The sequence below is a fragment of the Canis aureus genome, chromosome 8 (assembly GCF_053574225.1).
Source record: "Canis aureus isolate CA01 chromosome 8, VMU_Caureus_v.1.0, whole genome shotgun sequence".
NCBI lineage: Eukaryota > Metazoa > Chordata > Mammalia > Carnivora > Canidae > Canis > Canis aureus.
In genome coordinates, this window is record NC_135618.1 from 69,805,488 (window position 1) to 69,825,469 (window position 19,982).

Consider the following 19,982-nt stretch of genomic DNA (forward strand, 5'->3'; position numbering starts at 1 on the left):
TCCCTCCCTGCAAAGGCTGCAAACGCTTCTGAGGGCTGGAACATCTGGCTAATGACGGAGAAAGTGCTGAGACGACAGGTTATTTCAACACTGTCATCATCCGTTGGGTATTTCAACACTCGGTGCTTGTGCAAGAGACATAATGGGACCTGTCATAAACTCACGCTGTCTCAAAGCTCAGGCACGTCGCGGCGGGGCTGACGAGGAGTTGTTGGGGTTTAGCAATAGGCACTGTCTTGGGGCCTGCAGCCTCCTTAGGGTTATTTTGGCTCCACCGTGGAAGGCCCTGGAGAGAAATCTCAAGGTGTCAGAGAAAACCCAGAGCAATTACCTCTCGGGGTAATTAGATGGTAGCAGAGATAGATTGCCCGCCTTCCTGCCTTCCCCTCCTGCATGCCAGGGAGAGGGAGAGGGGAGGACCAGCTGCCCCATCCCACTGGGCTGGCCCCCACCGAGCCCGGCCCCGTGCGGGAAGGAGGCCACAGATGACCTCATGGAAGCAGCAGTGGTGAATCATGGCCCCGACCATGTTCCCACTACCCTGGGGGTTGGTAAGCGGGTGGGTCCTCAGAGGTACAGCTCAACACCCCTGGACGGCCACCCTCCCGTCATGGTGGCTTCTCCAAAGGACCGTGGGGGAGGCTTCAGGGACCTGCCAGCCTCTCTTCAGCAGACGGGAGTCAGGACTTGTACTGGGAATCCTTGATCCAGCTCAGCCCCCATCCAAGATTTTGTCGGAACCCCAACCATCCTGTTAGAGGCCAAGTGGAGAGTTGAAGGTAGCCTAGGGCCAGCCGCAGCAGGGAGGCGGTGGCCACCCGTATGGGGACTGCTGTGGCTGGAAACAGTACTGAGGTCCCTGCCGCCAGCTGTATGGGGCAAGCCTGAGTCACTGCCCCGAGTTGGCAAAGCCAAAAGGATGTGTGATCAGGGACTCCCAAAGCCAACTAGGGCCAGGCTGAGCTATGTCCAGGCTGAGAACCAACCCTCCCCTCCCCCTGACCTTCCCCTCCCCCCCATGACCACGACCCCCAACACACATCTGCAAAGAGTCCTGGGAAGGAGGGTCCTGGCTGGGGATCTGGCCAGCGCTCAGGGAGGAGTGTGGGGTCTAAGAGTAGGAGCCTAGGTTTGGGACAACAGGCCACAGGCCACGTGGGGAACACGCAGACCTGGTCAAGGCTGGGGCCTGAGGCCGTGGAGCCCCAGGAACATGGATTCCCTTGAGTGGACACTGGGGAACCACAGAAGGTCTTTGACTGTGGGAGTCCTAAGCACACCACGCAGCTTTGCGCTCTTTTTCTAGGTTCCATCTGGCTGCAAGAACTACTGCAGGAGAGGAACTCTCACTTCGAGTAGAGAGTTCCAGGGGAGGGTACAGGAAGGCAGGAGGTACCGAGCGTGACCAAGAAGCTGGACTGTGGCCAGATGGGGACGATGGCCAGAATGAGCCACTGGAAGCGTGAGCCCAAGGATATTTGCAAGCAGATGCCATCACAGGATTGGGTTCCATGCGGGGAGAACAGGGACAGGCCACAGGGGTGGGGGCGGATTCACAGGAGACTTTGGGGTCTTGGTGCGAGTCAGCCCCTACAGGCCCCCAGCGGGTCCCACATCCCTCCACCAGCAGGGACTCATCCTCTGCTCTCATCGAACCTTCTGGAGTCAGTTGGAGATGAATCAAGAAAATGGTTTTATGTCGTTCTTGGCTCCGCCTCCTGGATTAAAGCTCCTTCCTGCCCAGAGAGGCTTCTCCCCACTGACCCCACCTCCTGGCCCACCTCCTCTTCTCCCTCCCCGCCCCCACCCTGCCCCGTGGTCTCTCAGGGCCTTCATTCGGGTCCCCTAGAGGGTCGGCCAGCACCCACAGACTCCTCGACAGGGCCCATACCTGTCCCTCCACGGTTCTGCCCACGTGCTCCCCCGCTCCAGGCCATACCTCCCTCCTGGGTGCCCCTGCAGGTTCCCCACCCCCACCACCTGCCAAGGCTGCAGGCAAGTCCCACCCCCTTCCTGCAGGCCCCAAGCCTCTGTCCCAGTCCCCCCCCAACTACTTTATAGTTAGTGCAGCTGCCAGGGCTCAACCGGGCATTCAATGCCCTTCCTGGGGCAGGGACCTGTCCGCAAGGCTGTCACATCCCCTCTGCCAGAGGCTGTTTTCCAAGTGCCCTTTGTCACCAGCCTCAGACATACAAAGGCTGGGCAGGGAGACAGTTTCCTCTGACTGGGGCCTGAGTCTCACTCGGTGCTCACGCCTGTCCGCCATGGCAGGCAGGCAGGTACCATCATCATCCCATTTACAGGTGAAGGGACACACTGTGCCCATAGGGCAGGGCCAGTGGCAGCCGTGCTCTGCTCCCCGGGCAGGCGGAAGCCACCCAACCACTGCCTCCCCAGCACCCCAGCCCCGCTTCCTCCCAGGTGCCTGCCTGGCCTCCCAGGTCTCAGACTGCCCTTGCCCCAGAACGAAGCGAGCAGCCGTGAATAGCAGAAGCCTGGCCTTGGGCTTGGCAGGCACGTCGGCAGTCCCGGCTCCACCCCTCCTCTTGCTCCATCATCTTGGGGAAGTTATTTAGCATCCTGGGGCTTCTGTTTCCATTCCTGCAAAAGGAAGCAGTGGCCTCAGTTTCTCCGGAGAAGAGACAGGCACATGGCATAATGGAGAACCACCCCTGAGGCCAGCCAGCCATGGGGCGGGCTTCTAGCTCTACCTCTTGGAGTCGGTCCCTCACTGCCCCAGGCCACATCTTCTCATCCGTAGACGGGATACAATCCTGCGTCTCACACACAGCCCAGGACAGGTGCAGGGGAGGTACTGTATGGTGTTTTCAGCATGATAGTCCAGGTTCCATCTGGCTCTAGAACTCTCTGTGGTTCTTTGACAGACCATCTTCCTGGGGGCAGCTCAGTAGATCTGAGGCTGGACCACCGGCGCCTCGCCCAAAGCAGGTCTGTGGTCTCGGTAAAGTCACAGCTGCGAACCCAGAAACGGACCCATTCCCCCGAAGCCGTCAGGACTTGCTGGAGCCCAGCCAAGGGGTCTCTGTGGGGGCTCCACACCCCCGAGGCAGCAGCCCCTGTGCCCCGAGTGGAGGCAGACCAGCTGGGACACCCTCTCACCCCCCGCCCGCCTTGCTCTCTCCCCCTCGCCCTGCCCCATGACGCCTCACCAGGAAGCCCTCTTGCATTGACATGTCCCTCCCAGGGTAACGCGCTGCCGGCATCTGAGGCTGATTCACCCATTCCCAGGCCGGGATGACCAGACATGAAGCCGCTGAACGCACCGGGAGCCCAGGACAAGGAGCCGGGAAGGGGCCCAGGTTCCGCAGCGGGGCTGGGAGGCCGAGCGGGCAGCCACGGCCGCGCAGCCCAGGCCCCGGGCCCAGAGGTCCCTCCCCGCTCGGCGCCGCACCGGCCGCAGGGGACGCCCCAGCCCGCGGGAACCGGCGCACCGGGGGCGGCGGAGCCCGGGGAGGGCGGCCAGGCCCGGGGCTGCGTGGGCGCTGGGTCCGCTGGGCTCGGTGAGGGCCCGAGACCAGGCCGGCCTCCCGCCGTCGCCCCCCGCTGCGCTGCCGGATGGCACCAGCTCCGCGTGCATCTGCCTGTTTACATTTCCCCCAACGAAAAGCAGCTTTGTTTATGGAAAAGAGCTATTTCGGTTCCACGGTTTCTCTCAACTCCTCTGACTCGCAGGAATGGCTGCTGCTCTCTTGAGGGGCTGAGAGAAGCCGCCTCCACCTCCCTGGGGAAGGTGCCCAGGGCTCCCCCGGTGGGGCAGGGCTGGGGGCCGCATCCTGCCATGGCCTCCTGGAGGAGGGGGATGTGAGGACCCACGTCCCTCCATCACGAGCCAGGAAGCTCGCCCGGATGTGAGCCAGAGACTCGGGCACACGGTGCCTCTCATCACCCCGCTCTTCAGCCCCCACCAGGTGAGTGACATCAGCCCTGCCACACAGAGGAGACACGGGCCCCAGGGGTGAAGTGGTATCTCCGAAGTCACAGAGCTGGTGACGCCCAGGGGTTCCGCTGCAGATGTCATGCCTGTTCGTCACCAGGTCACCTACCATGGAGGAAGATACGCACGTCTCATGGAGGGGCAGTTGGGTGGAAGTCCATAGGTGTAGCTATTTCTTTTTTTTTTTTTTAAGATTTTATTTATTTATTCGAGAAACAGAGAGAGAGAGAGAGAGGCAGAGACACAGGCAGAGAGAGGCACAGGCAGAGGGAGAAGCAGGCTCCACGCAGGGAGCCCGACATGGGACTCGATCCCAGGTCTCCAGGATCACACCCTGCGCTGAAGGCAGCGCTAAACCAATGAGCCACCGGGGCTGCCCAGTTGTAGCTATTTCAATAAAAAGCCATGGCAAACATTTTATTCCAGGCTCAGGAGACAACGAACAATGCGTGAGCAGGAATAATTAAGTTCTACGACGTGGGTCCTTCTCCAGAGAGAAGCTACCATCTTCTAGATGAGAACCCCAAAGCTTGGAAGGGGTAAGAGGAAACAAATCATGGCACCCCCTGCAGAAAGAAAAAACAAGAGGCAGGTCCCCCAGGCCCTGTGCACCTGCTTCCCCACACAGGAGCAGAGGGTGTGCAGGGTGGGTGGTGGAGGGTTCTCCCGAACGCTCGCGGTGGCCCTGGATAGAGTGCCTGCACACTCTCCCTTCCCTCATGACCCTGCACACTTCCTCCGTGGAATTTGTGATTTCTGGTACACACGCTGCCTGGGCCGCCAAGGCAGGTCAACAGCTGTCACTATGACAACAAAGAGAAAGAGAAAGAAAAAGAAAGGCTGATGGAGGTGGAACACCCCCTGGAGAGACAGCAAGACAACCTCAGGACTCATTGCCCTGCCCCAAGGAGGGAAGTGTTCCTGGAGGCAGGGACAGGGCCACAGGGGCCCCCTAGGCTGGGGATGGAGATAAAGTGTGTTTAGAGAAGAGCTTAGAAGTTCTCACACAAGGTGGTAAACACTCTCAGAGCTTTGTGCAGGGCTTCTCCTAGTCCTCTGGGACACACAGCCTGTGGCCTCTGGTGTCTGGAACCTCCCATGTGGCCAGCGCAGTGATGTGGGCCTGGGGTCACCTGCTCTGGAGCAAAGCTAGGGTTCCTAAGCCTTGGGGAGACCTGGCTTCCCTCAGGGCCTTTTGTCCTAGGCTCCTCCTTCCCTGGTTTGCCTGCCACCCCACATGCAAAGCCACAGAGGAAGTCTTCAGACTCTTGAAGGAGGGACACACGGTGCCAGGTGGCTTTGTGCCTTGAGCAGACAGGTGCCCCCTTTACAAAGGTACCTGGAAGCCACCCTGGCATCCAGAGCAGCACTGTTCTGGATGCCTTTCCTCCATCCTCTTGGGTTAGTCCCTGGAGGGAGAAAGATCACAAAACAAGGTGACCCCCCCACCCCCTCCAGACAGGAGAGAAACGTGAAGGGGAAGCGCTATGCTCATCTAAGGGGCAGCCAGGGCTTTCCAGGATGGACCTCTTGAGGTCACTGTAACTGAGTCACCACCCAGGCTCCTTCTCTCTCAGAACTGTCCCCAAAAGAGGAAAATGTGGCCCCTTGACCTAACGGCCTCCTGACCTGGGTGTTCTCCCCAGCACCTCCCCAGCACTGACTCCTTCACATCTGTTAATGAGGACATCCAGCCTGAACCAGGCTTCTCCTGCTCCCGTGGAAAGCACCGTGGTTGGCTGACAGTGGTAGTTTATAAAATACAGTATCAGCCTTGGCTGACCCTGTCTCCCTCCTGAATCATCTCTCTCATGGTTTGGGGGGACCCTATGACCTGGGAGGGCCACTGGGCCCAGTCACACCACACAGGCCCAGGCCTGGAGCCCAGGAACCCTTCATAGTTGAACACGGCCCTTCACAGTTTACAGAAGGCTCTCTCTTGCCTCATCCCATGTCACTCTTTGAAGTGGAACCTCAAACACCTGGAAGACACAGTGCCAGGACCCAGACCCCACATTCCCCACCTTGGGTCACAAGTATTGCTACAGAGCCCACTTGGTTCCCAGGGCTGGTGGTAGAGCCCTGGGGTGGGTGTGGGCCCAGCCTCACCATCCAGCCCCTAATGCAGTAAGGGAATTCTGCCAAAATCCACCTCCCCTGAATCCCACCCGTGGCCCACCCAGATTCTGCGATGTGCCCCCATCCCTTTGCCCAGATGGCCAAGCGGCTCTTCAGCCTCAACCGGAGGCCCTATCCCGTTTCATCACTGCATGCTCTTTGCTTTGGCCATAAAGTCTCAACTCCTCCTTACTGAGAGTGGCTGACATGTGGCAAGCCACCTGTTTCCTGTCCACCAGGACCTATTAAGCTTCCAGACTGGTCCCCGTACATACTGTGCTCCCCCTTCCAGGCCCCGGCCTGGAGTTTCATGCTTCCGAAGCCCATCAGTCGAACACATCCAAGACTATGGGTACTCTGTGCCCACTGCAAATTCCACCCTCCACAAAGTCACCGCACAATAAAGGTGGCCGCTACCCAGATCGCATCTGACACGGGGGTCACTCTGCCTGGCATCAGAGGCTCAGGCCTACCACCTTGGTCTCCTCCACCAGACAGTGAGCTCCTGGGGTAGGGAGTGGGACACATGCACCACAGGAAATGACTCAGCCCAGGGGCCCTATACACGGCATAGGGCCCCCCAGAACACGAGAACTGTCATGGGCTGAATGAATGAGCAAAAGGATAAATAAAAGAAGAGGAAGTAGTGAGGCCTGTGGCCAGCCTTGGGGTGCTCTTGCCAGAGTGCTCTGTTAGCAAAGGGCAGAGGAACCCCTCACCAAGCACACCCCCTCACCCCTGCTTCGAAGAGCACCCGCACACCATTCCTTTGCCTGCCCAGCGCCTCTGGACCCTCCCCCCCCATCCAGGGAGATCCCCCCCTTATGACTCTGCATCTTCCCTCTTCTCGCACAAAAGCCAGCCGGCCCCCATCAGCCGCCCTCGCAGCAACGAATTAATCATGTGACCTGAGCTCCATCGGTGACACATCAGCCAGACTTGGGACGGGCCAGGAGTGGCCCAGGAGGCAGGTGCTGTACAGAATCCACTCTGGCTAGCAAGGGGCAGGGACATGACCCAGGGTGGGGGGCAGACCCCAGGGTGGATCAGCAGTTCTGCTGTGGGATTTGGGTCCCTACTCCTGGCTCTGGTACATTCGGTCTTTCTCAGAGAGTCTGAGCAGAGGCTGCTTTGGATCTTGAGGCCTGTTCCATGGCTATGAGGCCTGGCTCTCCCCTCTGGGCCTTTGCCCTGCTCCTGCCTCTGCCTATCCACACCCCCCAACCACTTCTGTTAACTCCTTGTCATCCTTTAAGACTCGGCTTCTCGTTACCTTTTTCTGGAAGCTTCCAGCCCCAACCCTTCTGGGTTAGGTGCTTCCTCGGTGCTCCCAGAGCCCCCCAGGGGCCACACCAGATGGTAACTGCCCATTGCCACACCTGTCTGCGTCCCTACTGGGTGACGATGCCCCGCCCCCTCCCCAGGGCAAGGGTCATATCTGGTCCACTCAGGGCATCCAAGAGATAAATGCTCACATTTGCTGAGTGACTGAGTAAGTAGGTGGGAGAAGCCAGAAGTCTCTGGGTTCTGTGAAAGTCGGGAGAGGGAAAAGCAGTTACAGGATGGCCTTGGGACTTGGTAGGCATGCCCAGCGCTCCCTGAACCCCTCCCCGCCATCCCCCCACCCCAGGCCAGCAATCACCTATTCAGCTTGCACCCATGCAAGGGGAATGTATGAGGCTGGTCAGTATCTGCTGCTCCATCTACCATGGGTTTCTTAGTGAATTCAGTGGAAAAATACTTCCCGGGAAATAAATCTGGAGTTACCGACTGGCTTCAAGGCCCCTTTATCCCACATTGATTTGTATCTTGGAGATTTAAGCCTCTCCATTTGTTTGCCGGAGACGCTTGTCGTGCAGATGTCGACGCACGTGGCCGCAAGAGCAGTTTCCTGAGCGGCACTGAGTACAAGTCAAGTGCATCCCTTTGGGACATATTCCTCCTCCCCTGACATGGGCAGGCAGGGAAGTTCCCGAGGAGCCACTCAGAGGCCATCAGGCCTCTCTCCCGCACCAGCCAGGCCACCACGGGCTGCATGGGAGTCGAAGTACTGGAAGTCTCTGCCCCTCCAGGTGGCGGTCACCAGAGACTCACAAGGCTGCACCAGAATGATCCACAGCCCACCCCAGCCTGTGCATGGGAAGCACATGAACTCCTTCCTCAGGATGTCTGCAGAATCTGTGGCAGGGGCAAGACGGGCCGCATCCCATCGGTGCCGCCTCCGCTGAGCATCAGTTTGGATGGTCTCAGCTCCTTGCTCGAAATGCCTCAGTTCTCTGGCCACCCGGACATGGAGGTCTTTTTCCTTCGTTTCCATTCCCCAAACCCACTCACACCAGGCATTCGTGTGAGTAGAAGTCTTACTGACAGTTGGAGAGGCAGAAAGATCTGCTTTGTAATTACAGGAGCCTCATTAAAATCCTTCTCCCTGGATGTCTCTCTGCTTTTTCCGCCCTGGTCTACTCTCTTTTCCTTCGTGCCCCTCAAATCCTGCCTACTGTCAGAGCAGAACTGTCCAGCCCCCGGAATCCCATTTCCTCCCCTGGAGAGGCTGATCAATTCTCTTAAACAAGGAGGATGCGCTTCGAAGGAGAATTTGGTGCCAGTTCTTAAAACGATGAATTTTCAACCCTTGGGACAGACTTGCCCTCACACCCGACCCAGTGCCAGGCACCTCTTGCCTTCCAGGGACCCAGAATTGAATGGAGTACAGATGCAGACCTCACAGAGTCCAGGGTCGGGGGCGGGGCGGGGGGGGGGGCAAGCCCAGGTTCACCACAGCAGAGCGGGTGGGGAGATACTGAGCAGAGGGAAGCACAAGGACAGATGAAGGGCAGCTCCCTCCACGTGGAGGAGCCAGATAGGGCTTCACCAAAGACATGGAAAATATGGCCTGGAGGGGGTTCCATGGGGGGGGGGGTTGCAGCTGGACCAGAATCCTTATCAGTATGTCTCTCAGGCTGCGCTGTAATCACTGGTTGCTGGGTCTCCCTTCCCTAGCAGACTGGAAGCTCTGGAAGGGGATCTCCCTTCAAGGGCCACGTTTAATCAACCTCAGCCCCAGGAGGAAGGACGGGAGGAAGGTAGGTAGGGGCAGGAGCCAGGGCAGCATCTAGAGTCTGGAGGCGCTGGAAGCCACAGGACCCCTGACGCTGCAGCAGAGACAAGAGGCAGAATTGGCTGGATCTGCCTCCTACACGTACGCGGCAGTGGATGTGATCACTTCCTACTGAAAGTGGGCCGGAGGCAGGGCTGCAGGTCCCTGGGTCACTCCTATGAAGGACCTTTGCCGTCAAGTGCTATGACCACCGACAGTGCCCTGTGCGCTCACATCTGTCCAGCACTCTGCAGTTAGGAAGAGTGTGACCACCCGCAAGCTCAGCAGAATCAAGGTGTGGTAAGCCCTGGGCACTGGGCACCGTTTGGGACTCCTAGGAGGTTCTCCAGTCCTCTCGGTGTCCCCGTGCTTGGAGCTTCCGGAGCACGGAGAGTAGTACGCGCGTAGCAGTTAATTACAGGCTGCCTTGCATTGTTCTCTGATTACTGTTTCAGGCTGGGGAGGCTCCTCACCTGCTCTGGATCCTCGAGCAGAAAGGATGTGCCTTCTGCGTCTTCTCTGTGCCCAGCACCCCCTGCAATGCCAGCCTGGAACCAGCACCCCTTCAAAAGCATCAGGGTCAGGTGATTCCTCTACACATTGGCCGCACGTTAGAATCACCTGGGAGGTTTGATGAAATACTGATGCCTGGACGCCCCCTCCAAGGAGGCTGATTTAACTAGTCTGCAGTGGGGCGCCGGGCACTAGTATTTTCTCAGACAAATAATAATTATTCTAGTGTGCCGTGAGGGCTGCGAACCTCTGCTGCAGCATCTAGTGCGACAAAAGCCAGTGCTCATGGGAAACGTGTACCTTGAAGGAAGACTGGCTCTTGGTACCAAGTTTTGTCCCTTTCCAGAGCTCACCCATCCCAACAGCTTTCAGGTCCCCACGGCATCAGATGACTCCTGAATCTCGGCGTCCAGCCCAGGGAGACTTTCAGCTCCAAAACACAAGCCCCCGGGGACAGTACATACAGTACGCAGCTCCATCTGTACCAGGACCCTGCCATCCTGCTGAACAGCTGCATTAGTCATATGCTTTAGGCTCTCCGTCACGGGAAACCAACTTGAACTAGCATAGTCAATGGAAGGATTTGGGGTATCGCCTACAGCCCTTGGGTGCAGGGTACCAGCGGGCCCAAGGGGGAGGGGAGGTGGCTAATGGCTGCCTTTTGGGGTGAATGCACCCACTGCCACACTTGGAAGAGCAGGCACTGGGGAGACACCCCAACCTCTCTCTGCCTGGCCTGTAATCTCCCGCTGCTCTCTCATTGGCTGAACATACCTGGAAGTTAGAGAGAGCCCGAGTGCTGCAATCCACAGTGGTCAGCTTTCCAGGCACAGAGCATCTGTAGAAACGAATATGAAACACCATGAGCACTGGACAGCCACCCAGATGGACTCTACCCTTGGGCTTCCAGTTATCCAAGGGATTTAAAGTCACCCTTGCTTCCCCTGTTTGTTCTCCCCCACTGCCATATTCCCATCACCAAGTCCTACCCTACCCACATCACCTCCCAAATGTTTCTGGAGTCCAGCCTCTCTGTCTCCATTCTCTCTCTTTTGGACTTTTGCAAATTCTCTCCTCCCCTGGCTTCTCCATGTCCAGTCGAATCCACCCATCCAGATGCCATTGACTTGGACCCATGGCCCTTCCCAGCCAAAACCCTTCCAGGACCACCACCCCTAACCCCCACTGTCTTCAGGGTAACAGGCAGACCCACCCTGCATGCTCCAGAGCTACAGATCCCCTCCAGGTGGGTTGGAGCAAAACCAGCAAGGTTGGTGACAGCCTAGCTTAGAAAACTGGGCCTCTTCCCTTAGGCAACAGGAACCTAAAGGAGTTTTGAAAGCAAGATTTTATTGCCCTTCTTGTTAACTTCTTATTTCGAAATAATTTCAGGCTTTCCAAGAAGTTGCAAAAATGGCACAAGAATCCCCATCTACTCTATCCAGAATCTCTAAATGTCAACGGAGGACACGGTACAAGGATAAAATCGAGAAATACTACTACCTAGCCCAAACACCTTATTTGCATTTCTCAGATAGTTGCCCTAATGTCTTTATTTTCTGGTCTGGGATTCAACCTTGGGTCACCCTGCCTTCAGCTGTCACAAATGTCTGGTCTCCTTTCATCTGGAACAGTTCCTCACCTTTGTCTTTCGCAACCTCCATACCTTTGTGTCTGTACTGGCCCCTTGTTTTCTAGAATGCCCCTCTCCTGGGTATTTTCTGATGTCTCCTACCATTTAATCCAGGGTATGCATTTTGGGTAAAAATGCCACAAAAGACGGGTTGTATCTTTCTCAGTGCGTCAGAGCAGGTGGCACATGACGTCAGCTCGTCCCAATATGGTTGATACTAATTTTGACTGTTTGATTGAGATGCTGCGTGCCAAGTTCCTCCAGTGTAAAGTTGTTATTATCTCCTTAGTAAGGATGCCCTGGGGAGGGTACTTTAACACTGGAAATGTCCCATTTCTCATATACAACCTGCCCACCAATTTTAACGCCCATTTAGCATTCTCACCAGAAACAATCTCTACCCGGGCATCTGCCAAATGGTGATTCTCAAGCCCGCCACTCCTTCTACATGTACTCATTGGAATTCCACTGTCAGGACAAGAAAAGCGGGATCCACCCAACAGAGGACGGTCTCCAGGAACCATAGCAGTTCACCTGACATATGGCAAACCATATACCTGATAAGGAACTTTATCTGGAGTATATGAAAGACCCTCACGGCTCAATAATAAAAAGACAAATGAGCCAGTTAAATAAATGGGCAAGGGATCGGAATCTAAGTTTCTCTAAAAAAATACAAATGACCAATAAGCACATGAAAAGATGTTCGATGTAATGATTAGGGGAATGCAAATCAGAACCACTGTCAGATGTCACTTCACAACCACTAGGCTGGCTGTAATAAAGAAACAGACACTAAAGAGTACTGGTAAGGCTGTGGAGACCGAACCTCTCCCTTGCCTCTCTGGTAGGAATGAAAAGCGGTGCAGCTACTTTGGAAAACAATCCAGCCTCTCCCCAAAAAGTGAAATATAGGGTCACCATGTGACCTAGCTCTTCCATAACCAGGTGGATACCCAAGAGAAATGAAAGCCTCCGTTCACATGAGAACGTGCACGTAAATGTTCAGAGCAGCATCATTTGCGCCAAAAAGTGGCAAGAATCCAATGCCAGTTCAGTGATAAATGCATAAGATGTGGCCTATCCACACGACGTGCTATTATCCAGCAGTACAAAGAAATGATGTATGGATACACGCTACAACACGGGTGAACCTTGACAACATGATGCTGAGTAAAAGAAGCCAGCCACAAAGAACCACATATGCTGTGATCCCATTTATGAAATGTCCAGAATAAGCAAATTTATAGACAGAAGGTAGATTACTGGTTGCTACAGGCTGGGGCAGAGGAGGGAAGGGGGCGTGACTGCTAATGCGTTGGGGTTTTTTTTGGGGGGGGGCTGCTAAAAATGTTCTAAAATTCTGGTGATGGTCACACAACCCCGTATACTAAAAAACATTAAATTGTACAGCTCAAATGGGTGGGCTGCATGGTATGTGAATTATATCTCAATTATTTTTTAAAGATTTTATTTATTTATTCATGAGAGACACACAGAGAGAAGCAGAGATGTAGGCAGAGAAAGAAGCAGGCTCCCTATGGGGAGCCTGATGCAGGACTCGATCCCAGGACCCCGGGATCGTGCCCTGAGCCAAAGGCAGACACTCAACCACTGAGCCACCCAGGCGCCTCTCAATATATCTCAATTATATCTCAGAGCTCCTTGGGAGCTTCTCCACATCCCCGCCCAGCCCAGCTTCCAGCTGCCCTCCACACGCCCAACACGCCAAGCAGAAAAACGACCGTCTCTCAGGCCAGGCAAACCCAGCGCCAACTCAACAGAGTTGCCCGTGATTAAGACTAGGAAGATTCACGGCTACGTCCTGACCAGCTATCTCTTTACTCCCCAGTGAAATATCCTGAGCCAGACTGTGGTTTTGTGACTTGAGGCTCAAGTCCATGAATCAACATAATCTACTTATCAAGACCAAAGGCTGCGGTCACTGTGCCTGCAGAAGAAACAACTCGTATTTCTTGGCGCCTTCATGCCAGAGGGCTGGGCCGCACCCTGGTGCCCAATGGGGAGCCTTGCCCACGGATCCTATTGGACTAACCACACGCCACCCTGGGGCATACCTTTCCCGCAGCCGTCACGGTTGTGCCATTTGGAGCCTAGCAGTCTGAGTCCCCATTTGCTGCTTCAGTGACTCTGGTGGGTTAGCTAGACCCAGCCAGGCCCATGCTGGGTACCCTGGCTTTGGCTTCCTTGCTCTCCTTGACATGACGATGTAAGACACGACTATATGGGGGATGGTGAAGTGGGACAGGGGAGTTAAACGTATAAGCTCTCAGCCATAAAATAAATAAATCCTGGAGATGCAGTGTACAGCACGGGGACCACAGTTAACCACACTGTATTGTATATTTGAAAGATGCTGAGAGAGTAGATTTTACATGTTTTCATTACAAGGAAAAAAAATTGGGAGTTGTTTGAGTGGCTCAGTGGCTAAGCATCTGCCTTCAGCTCAGTTTGTGATTCCAGAGTCCTGGGATCAAGTCCTGAATCAGGCTTCCCACAGGGAGCCTGCTTCTTCCTCTGCCTATGTCTCTACCTCTCTCTGTATGTCTCTCATGAATAAATAAAATCTCAAAAAAAAAAAGACTTTCATCTAAAAAAAATTTGTTATTAAATATGGTGCTGAATATTAACTAGACTTACTGTGGCGATCAGTTCACAATATATAAAAATATTGAATCGTTATGTTGTATGGTACATGTCAATTATGTGTATAAAAAAAAAGATCAGAAAAAGAAAACCAACTTCAATCAGGGCCCCTTCCTTTGGTTTAAAGTACTTTGATAACTTCCCAGTATAAAGAAGGAGCTCCCGAAGTTGGTCTGCTGTGACTTCTGGGGGGCAGGAGGGACCTGCCCCACCAAGGCCCTGCCAGCACATGGCCATCCTGGTCCATTCACTCCTAACCACATGGGCTCTATCTCAGCTTCCCCAAGTTCCCTTGTCCCCACTGGCCTCCGGGCCCCTGGACAACTTTCCCACCTTGCTTTTCTCACACCTAGTTGATTAGCTCACAGCGTCCTGAGATCTCTGTTAAAACCCCTCTTGATCTTCCCTGATGCCCCAGAACTCTTGAACCTCTTTCCAGCACTGGTCAGCATTGTCGATGTTGGTATGAGGATTGAACTAATGTCTGTCTCCCCTGCCAGGCTGTGTACTCTCTGAACCCTGGGGCCTCTCTGCTTTACTCACGCTGACACCCCCACCCCTGTGGCTGGCCTAGAGCCTGGCACACAGCAGACATTCGGAAAGCCTTGTAGATAGGAAAAAAAAGAATGCTGTCCCGAAGTCTCACTGGAGCCCTTCCTGCATTCAGCCTCCTGAATTATTCCATTCTCCCCAAACATAAATCAGATCATGGCCCTCCTCTGCCTAGAACCTTCCAAGAGCTTCCCACTGTGATTGTAATAAAATCCAAAGCCCTTGCCTCAGTCTGCAAGGACCTGCAGGGCCTCAACCCTCCGCCTCCCTCATACATCACTAGGGGAAGTCCTGAAGAGTTCTAAGCAGAGAAAGGCTTGGCCTTCAGAACTGTCACTTTGACTTCTTTGTGTCCCTTGACCTCTCCAAGTGCATTCCCATCTCCACATTGTGTGGGGCCAAACCAATCAGGAAGGGGGGCCAGCCCTGGACAGCAAGCATGAGCTGAAGAACCACCACCTGCCAGCCTCCTGGGGCCCTGTCCCCAGAGCACAGCAAGGAGTGGGAGAGGGCACTGGCCCTACCCCGTACAGAGGAGTGCTCTACCACTGACATCATGCACAACTGCCAGCATGCAGTGATAATAAAGAGCAAAGCAAACTCCAGATCAATTTTATTATTGTCATTAAATCCCCCCCACTGCCCGAAAGCCAGAAGAACCACAGACCACTCACATAGCTCACCGCCTTGGCACGCCACGGCTCTGTGGGATGATGTCCACCGTTCATTCTCCTCTCTGTCAGGTGTAGGAAGAGGCTAAAACCTCATGTTCACCCCTTAGGGGTTCCCTGCTACAGGCATGGATTATATGTCACTCGACATGGCCAGGCAGGTCAGTCATTTCCTGCTGGGGAGGGAAGTCAGGGCTCAGTCACCCAGTCACACTGCAGGAATTCAAGCAGCTCCTGATGTGACAGGCTTTCTGGATAGGGGCTCTAGAAGGGCTATGGCATTCACTTCAGATCTACTGGCCTCCTCTGAGATAAGCATGGGAATTCTTTTTTTTTTTTTTTTTTTAAGACTTTATTTATCCACTCATAGAGACACAGAGAGAGAGGCAGAGACACAGGCAGAGGGAGAAGCAGGCTCCATGCAGGGAGCCCAACATGGGACTCAATCCCAGGTTTCAGGATCAGGCCCTAGGCTGAAGGCGGTGCTAAACCGCTGAGCCACCCAGGGATTCCCAAGCATGGGAATTCTAGATCCTTCCCTCAAATCTCTCTAGTTGTGGGGCTGCCTAGGGGGCCTGTGGCAGTCGCTGCTGATGGCGCTCAGGGGCCAAAGCAAAGCAGGAAAGCCTCCGAGTGTTCTTCCTATTTGTTTCCTGCGCCAGCATTCCCATCGCCCTGATCTACACATATCTTACTCTCATGTCAGGGAGGCCGACTTCTCCGCATTTTTTGGATGAGTAAACCAGGGCAAAGTTATAGCCAATGGGGAGCCAGCTGGTCAGACTCCAGTGGGGAGCACCTCCTATGCCTCTGACCCCCACACTCCCATGGCCATGTGGAGGAGAGGCAGGATCAGGGCCCTGTCCTCAGAAGGGACCAAACAAAGTCCTGCTTCACGAGTAGGGAGGCAGTAGAAATGGTTGTGAATTGTAAAATTTCACCAGAAACACCAGGGAAGGAAACGCTGGCCAAGTGGGCAGAGAAATCCTGGCCAGGAAAACAGCCTTCTGTTCCAGGTTCCACAGGGGGAGTCAGACAGATTCGGCTGCTCGGATCCAGCCCTCGTTAGGGCCCACCGCCATCCCAGATGCCAGCACGCACACCGTGATGCATTTTGTCTTCGCCACCATCCTTGGCAGAGCACTAATCATGCCCATTTTACGGATGATGGAACAGAAATGCCTCCAAGAAAGGCAGTAACTTGTGTAAAAGAGTCAGGAGCTCGGCCTTCTAGCCCAGGGCTGTTTTCAGGGATATGTGAACCCCAACCTCCCTAGCCCACCCTCATCATCCACCCCCATCACCCATTTCCATTCCACCGCTCCCCACCTCCCACCCTGCACAGATCCAGCCTGGGTCTTCCCCACCTGCCTGCAGGCCTGTGCCAACTGCAATAGGAATCCCAGGACATTCCCCTCCTCAGCCCCATCCCTGAATATTTTGTAAGAAGAGAGCACTCCAGAACTTTGGGCCCAATATGAAGGACATTTAGTAGATGTTAGAAAAAAATAGTCAAGTGTGTAATGAATTCCTGAAAACTTACATGCTGGGATCCTCATTTTACCCTCTGACAATCTCATAGCTAACAAATCAAAGAGGGTGGCCAGGGCGGGCATGGCCAAAACAGACCTGGGACCAGATCCACATGGAGCTACCAAGGGGCCAGAAGGTAGCTTATCTTCCTTATCTCCAGCTTCCTGAACCTTCTGAATTGGAGAACTTGCTCTTCCAGAAAGACCTAGAATGTGGGATAGCCCCAGGAAGGGATGGGGTGTCAGGGCTTCTGGACATACAGATCAGCCTCGGGATCTCCACCACTGGATACCTCCTCCCCTCAAAGCCTCCTCCAGAGACCTCACTCCTCTGAAGTGTATTCCCAGCTGATCGAGCTTCATCTTGCCTCTTTTCACTATAAGCCCAAGTCCATGAGGCAGGGATTTTGGCCCACAGAGCAGAAGAGACTTGTCTAGAAGCTCACCTTAAATTCTCTCCCTCTCCAAGCCCCAACATGTTAGGTCTGTGCCTCAAGGGTACATTTATAATCTGACTTCTCGTGTGGGCATATGAATTCCATCCCACTGGCCCACCCAGAATCCGAGTTCTGGGAAGGCAAGGCTTGGGCTGGGACTAATTTTTGCATGCCAGAATGCTAGCTCAGGGCCAGGCCACAGGAGGCAAGAACTCGGGGAGAGGAGGGGAGGTAGGAGATTAAACATGGCAGGTGGCATCACTCAGGACCTACAACCCTGCCCTGATGGGGCCACCATAGCAAAGGGAACCATCCATTCAGCAAATGTTTATTTGAGCTACCATAAGCTCAGCATCATTACAAACACTGAAGTGACACCAGAGAACAATGCAAAGTCTCTGTTCTCATGACATTTAATTCCAGAACTTCCCAAGGGGAGAGCAGGTAGGATGTTTGGATGCAAGTGACAGAACCCAAATGGAACAAGCTTAATCAAAATGGAAAATCAATAAATAAAACCTTAAAAAAAAAAAAAAAAAAAGCAGGGAGGGGGTTATCCCTGGGTGGCTCAGCAGTTTAGCACCTTTCTTTGGCCCAGAGCATGGTCCTGGAGACCCGGGATCACGTCCCACATCGGGCTCCTTGCGTGGAGCCTGCTTCTCCCTCTGCCTGTGTCTCTGCTTCTCTCTCTGTGGGTCTCTCATGAATAAATAGGTAAATAAAATCTTTTTAAAAAATGGGAAATCGGGGTGCCAGGGTGGCTCAGTCTGTTAAGCACCTGCCTATGGCTCAGGTTATGATCCCAGCATCATGGGATCAAGCCCTGTGTGGGGATCCCTGCTCAGCGAGTAGTCTGCTTCTCCCTCTCCCTTTGCCCCTCCCCCTACTCATGCTTGCTCTCCCTTGCACTCTCTGTCTCTCTCTCTCTTTAAAATAAATACATGAAATCTTTTTAAAAAAAACTTTTTGGATTAAAAAAATAAAGGAAAATTTATCAACTCCAGTGACCTAAATGTAGGTCAGGCAGGGGAGGCACTGGCCTTTCAACCCTTTAGAGGCAGGACCCAGCATGCCTCTGGATGTGCTGCTTATCCCTGCCTGTCTCCATGGGCCAGCCTGGTTTGCTCTCACTGCAGACCCCTCTCTCCCACTGGCAGCTTCAGACTCACTCCTACCAGCTCCACCACCAGAACACAAAAGAAGTTTTGTTCTCCTCACCCTAGACTTTTAAGCCCCAGGGAAGGACTGTGATAGGTCTCAACAGTATCACACGACCACCCCTTGACCCAATTGTGATGGCCAGAGAATTGGGTCCATTAGAAGAAGCAAGGAAATAGTGCAGGACAGTCTAACAGGTGTTTACCACCCACGGATCTGATTTAGTTTGCTGCTCCTATCAGCTCTGGAAAGGAAGGTGTCTTAGGCCACGCAGGCTACTATTACAAAAAATACCAGAGACCGAATGGCTTAGAAACACCAGAAACAAAAAAAAAAAAAAAAAAAAAGAAAGAAAGAAACACCAGAAACTAAAAAAAGAAAGAAAGAAAGACCAGAAACTTATTTCTCACAGTTCTGGAAGCTGGGAAGTCCAAGATCAAGGCTCCGGCAGATTTGGTGTCCTATGAGAGCTCTCTTCTTGATTCATAGCTCTCTTCCTGATGTGTCCTCACTGGGCGGAAGCGGCGAAGGATCTCTCTGGGGCCTCTTTTATGAGCACACTCATCCCATTCATGAGCACTCTACACTCATAACCTAATCACCTTCCAATGGCCCACAAACAGGGGGTTACGATGTAACACACAAATTTAGGGGGGATACAGACATTCAGACCTCAGCAAGAGGGCAAGAAGAAAGAGCAAGTACTGGGACACCCCTCTCCTCCATTCGGATCACTACCTCGGACCAGTGCACGTTCATGTAGGAAGGGTTTTAGGAATGATATCGTCCACTCAGTCAGGTGGTCAAAGAAGCTCTGAAAAGCTGGAAATAGGATTATCATAATCACAGCTACTATTTCTTGAGTGCTGGACACTCTCTAAATATCAGGGGAGCACTTACTCTCCCACCCCTTAATTTTTCATTGGGAGTGGGGTGCCCACATTCCCTTCCTGCTCCCCATCCCATTTCTGTACGCCCCCTCCTGGGGAGGAGAATGGACTTGCCGGATTGGTGAAGTTTGGAGAAGGAAGTGACCGTTCCAGCTAGTCCCTTGTGGGCATGTTCCTTTTCAATCGGCCACCTACAGAGAGGCTCCAACTCCTGTGAGTGTCTGTGTCAATCTGGTCCTGAGCTTGGAAGGGGAAGAAGTTGTGCTCATTGGCCTACCCCAACCCCCAACAACATGTATGTTATCATTATCCAACAACACAGGTGGGTGAGTATTGCTACTGTCTCCATGTTAAGGACAGGGCCATGGAGACAAAGGCCACCCCGCCAGCCGGGGCCAGGGCTGGGACTCAGAAGTTGGTTTGCCAGGGCTCTAGCCTGTGTCTTGGCCTCCCTAGAACTCAGGATTGGTGACTTCCAGTCCAGTTCTTTCTTTCTGGCACCAGGTCATCTCCTGTCACAGAACGGGCCTCAGAGAAGGCCCTCAGATGTCACCAGTGGCTCCCGGAAGCTTGCAATGAAAACCAGACGTATCAATGGAGTTTTCATCAGAAAGGACTGCATGAGATGCCATGTTCAACCTTGTGTGAAATCAGGCTTCCAGCCACCCACCCAGAAATAACCCTATGTACCTCCCAGGGTTAGTATGTGAGCATTCCATATTAAAGTACACGTAAGGGGGCTCGGGGGTGGCCCATTGG

General features: G+C 54.0%; 1 long non-coding RNA gene across 1 annotated transcript; it reads right to left on the reverse strand.

Annotated features, from left to right (window-relative positions):
* Positions 1–2,024: 2,024 nt before the first annotated feature.
* LOC144318184 (uncharacterized) lies at positions 2,025–18,895 on the reverse strand. The gene is made up of 4 exons (XR_013384001.1): positions 18,744–18,895; positions 15,210–15,382; positions 10,458–10,521; positions 2,025–2,601 (listed from the first exon to the last, which is right to left on the reverse strand). It is a non-coding gene; the product is annotated as an uncharacterized LOC144318184 (long non-coding RNA).
* Positions 18,896–19,982: the final 1,087 nt, after the last annotated feature.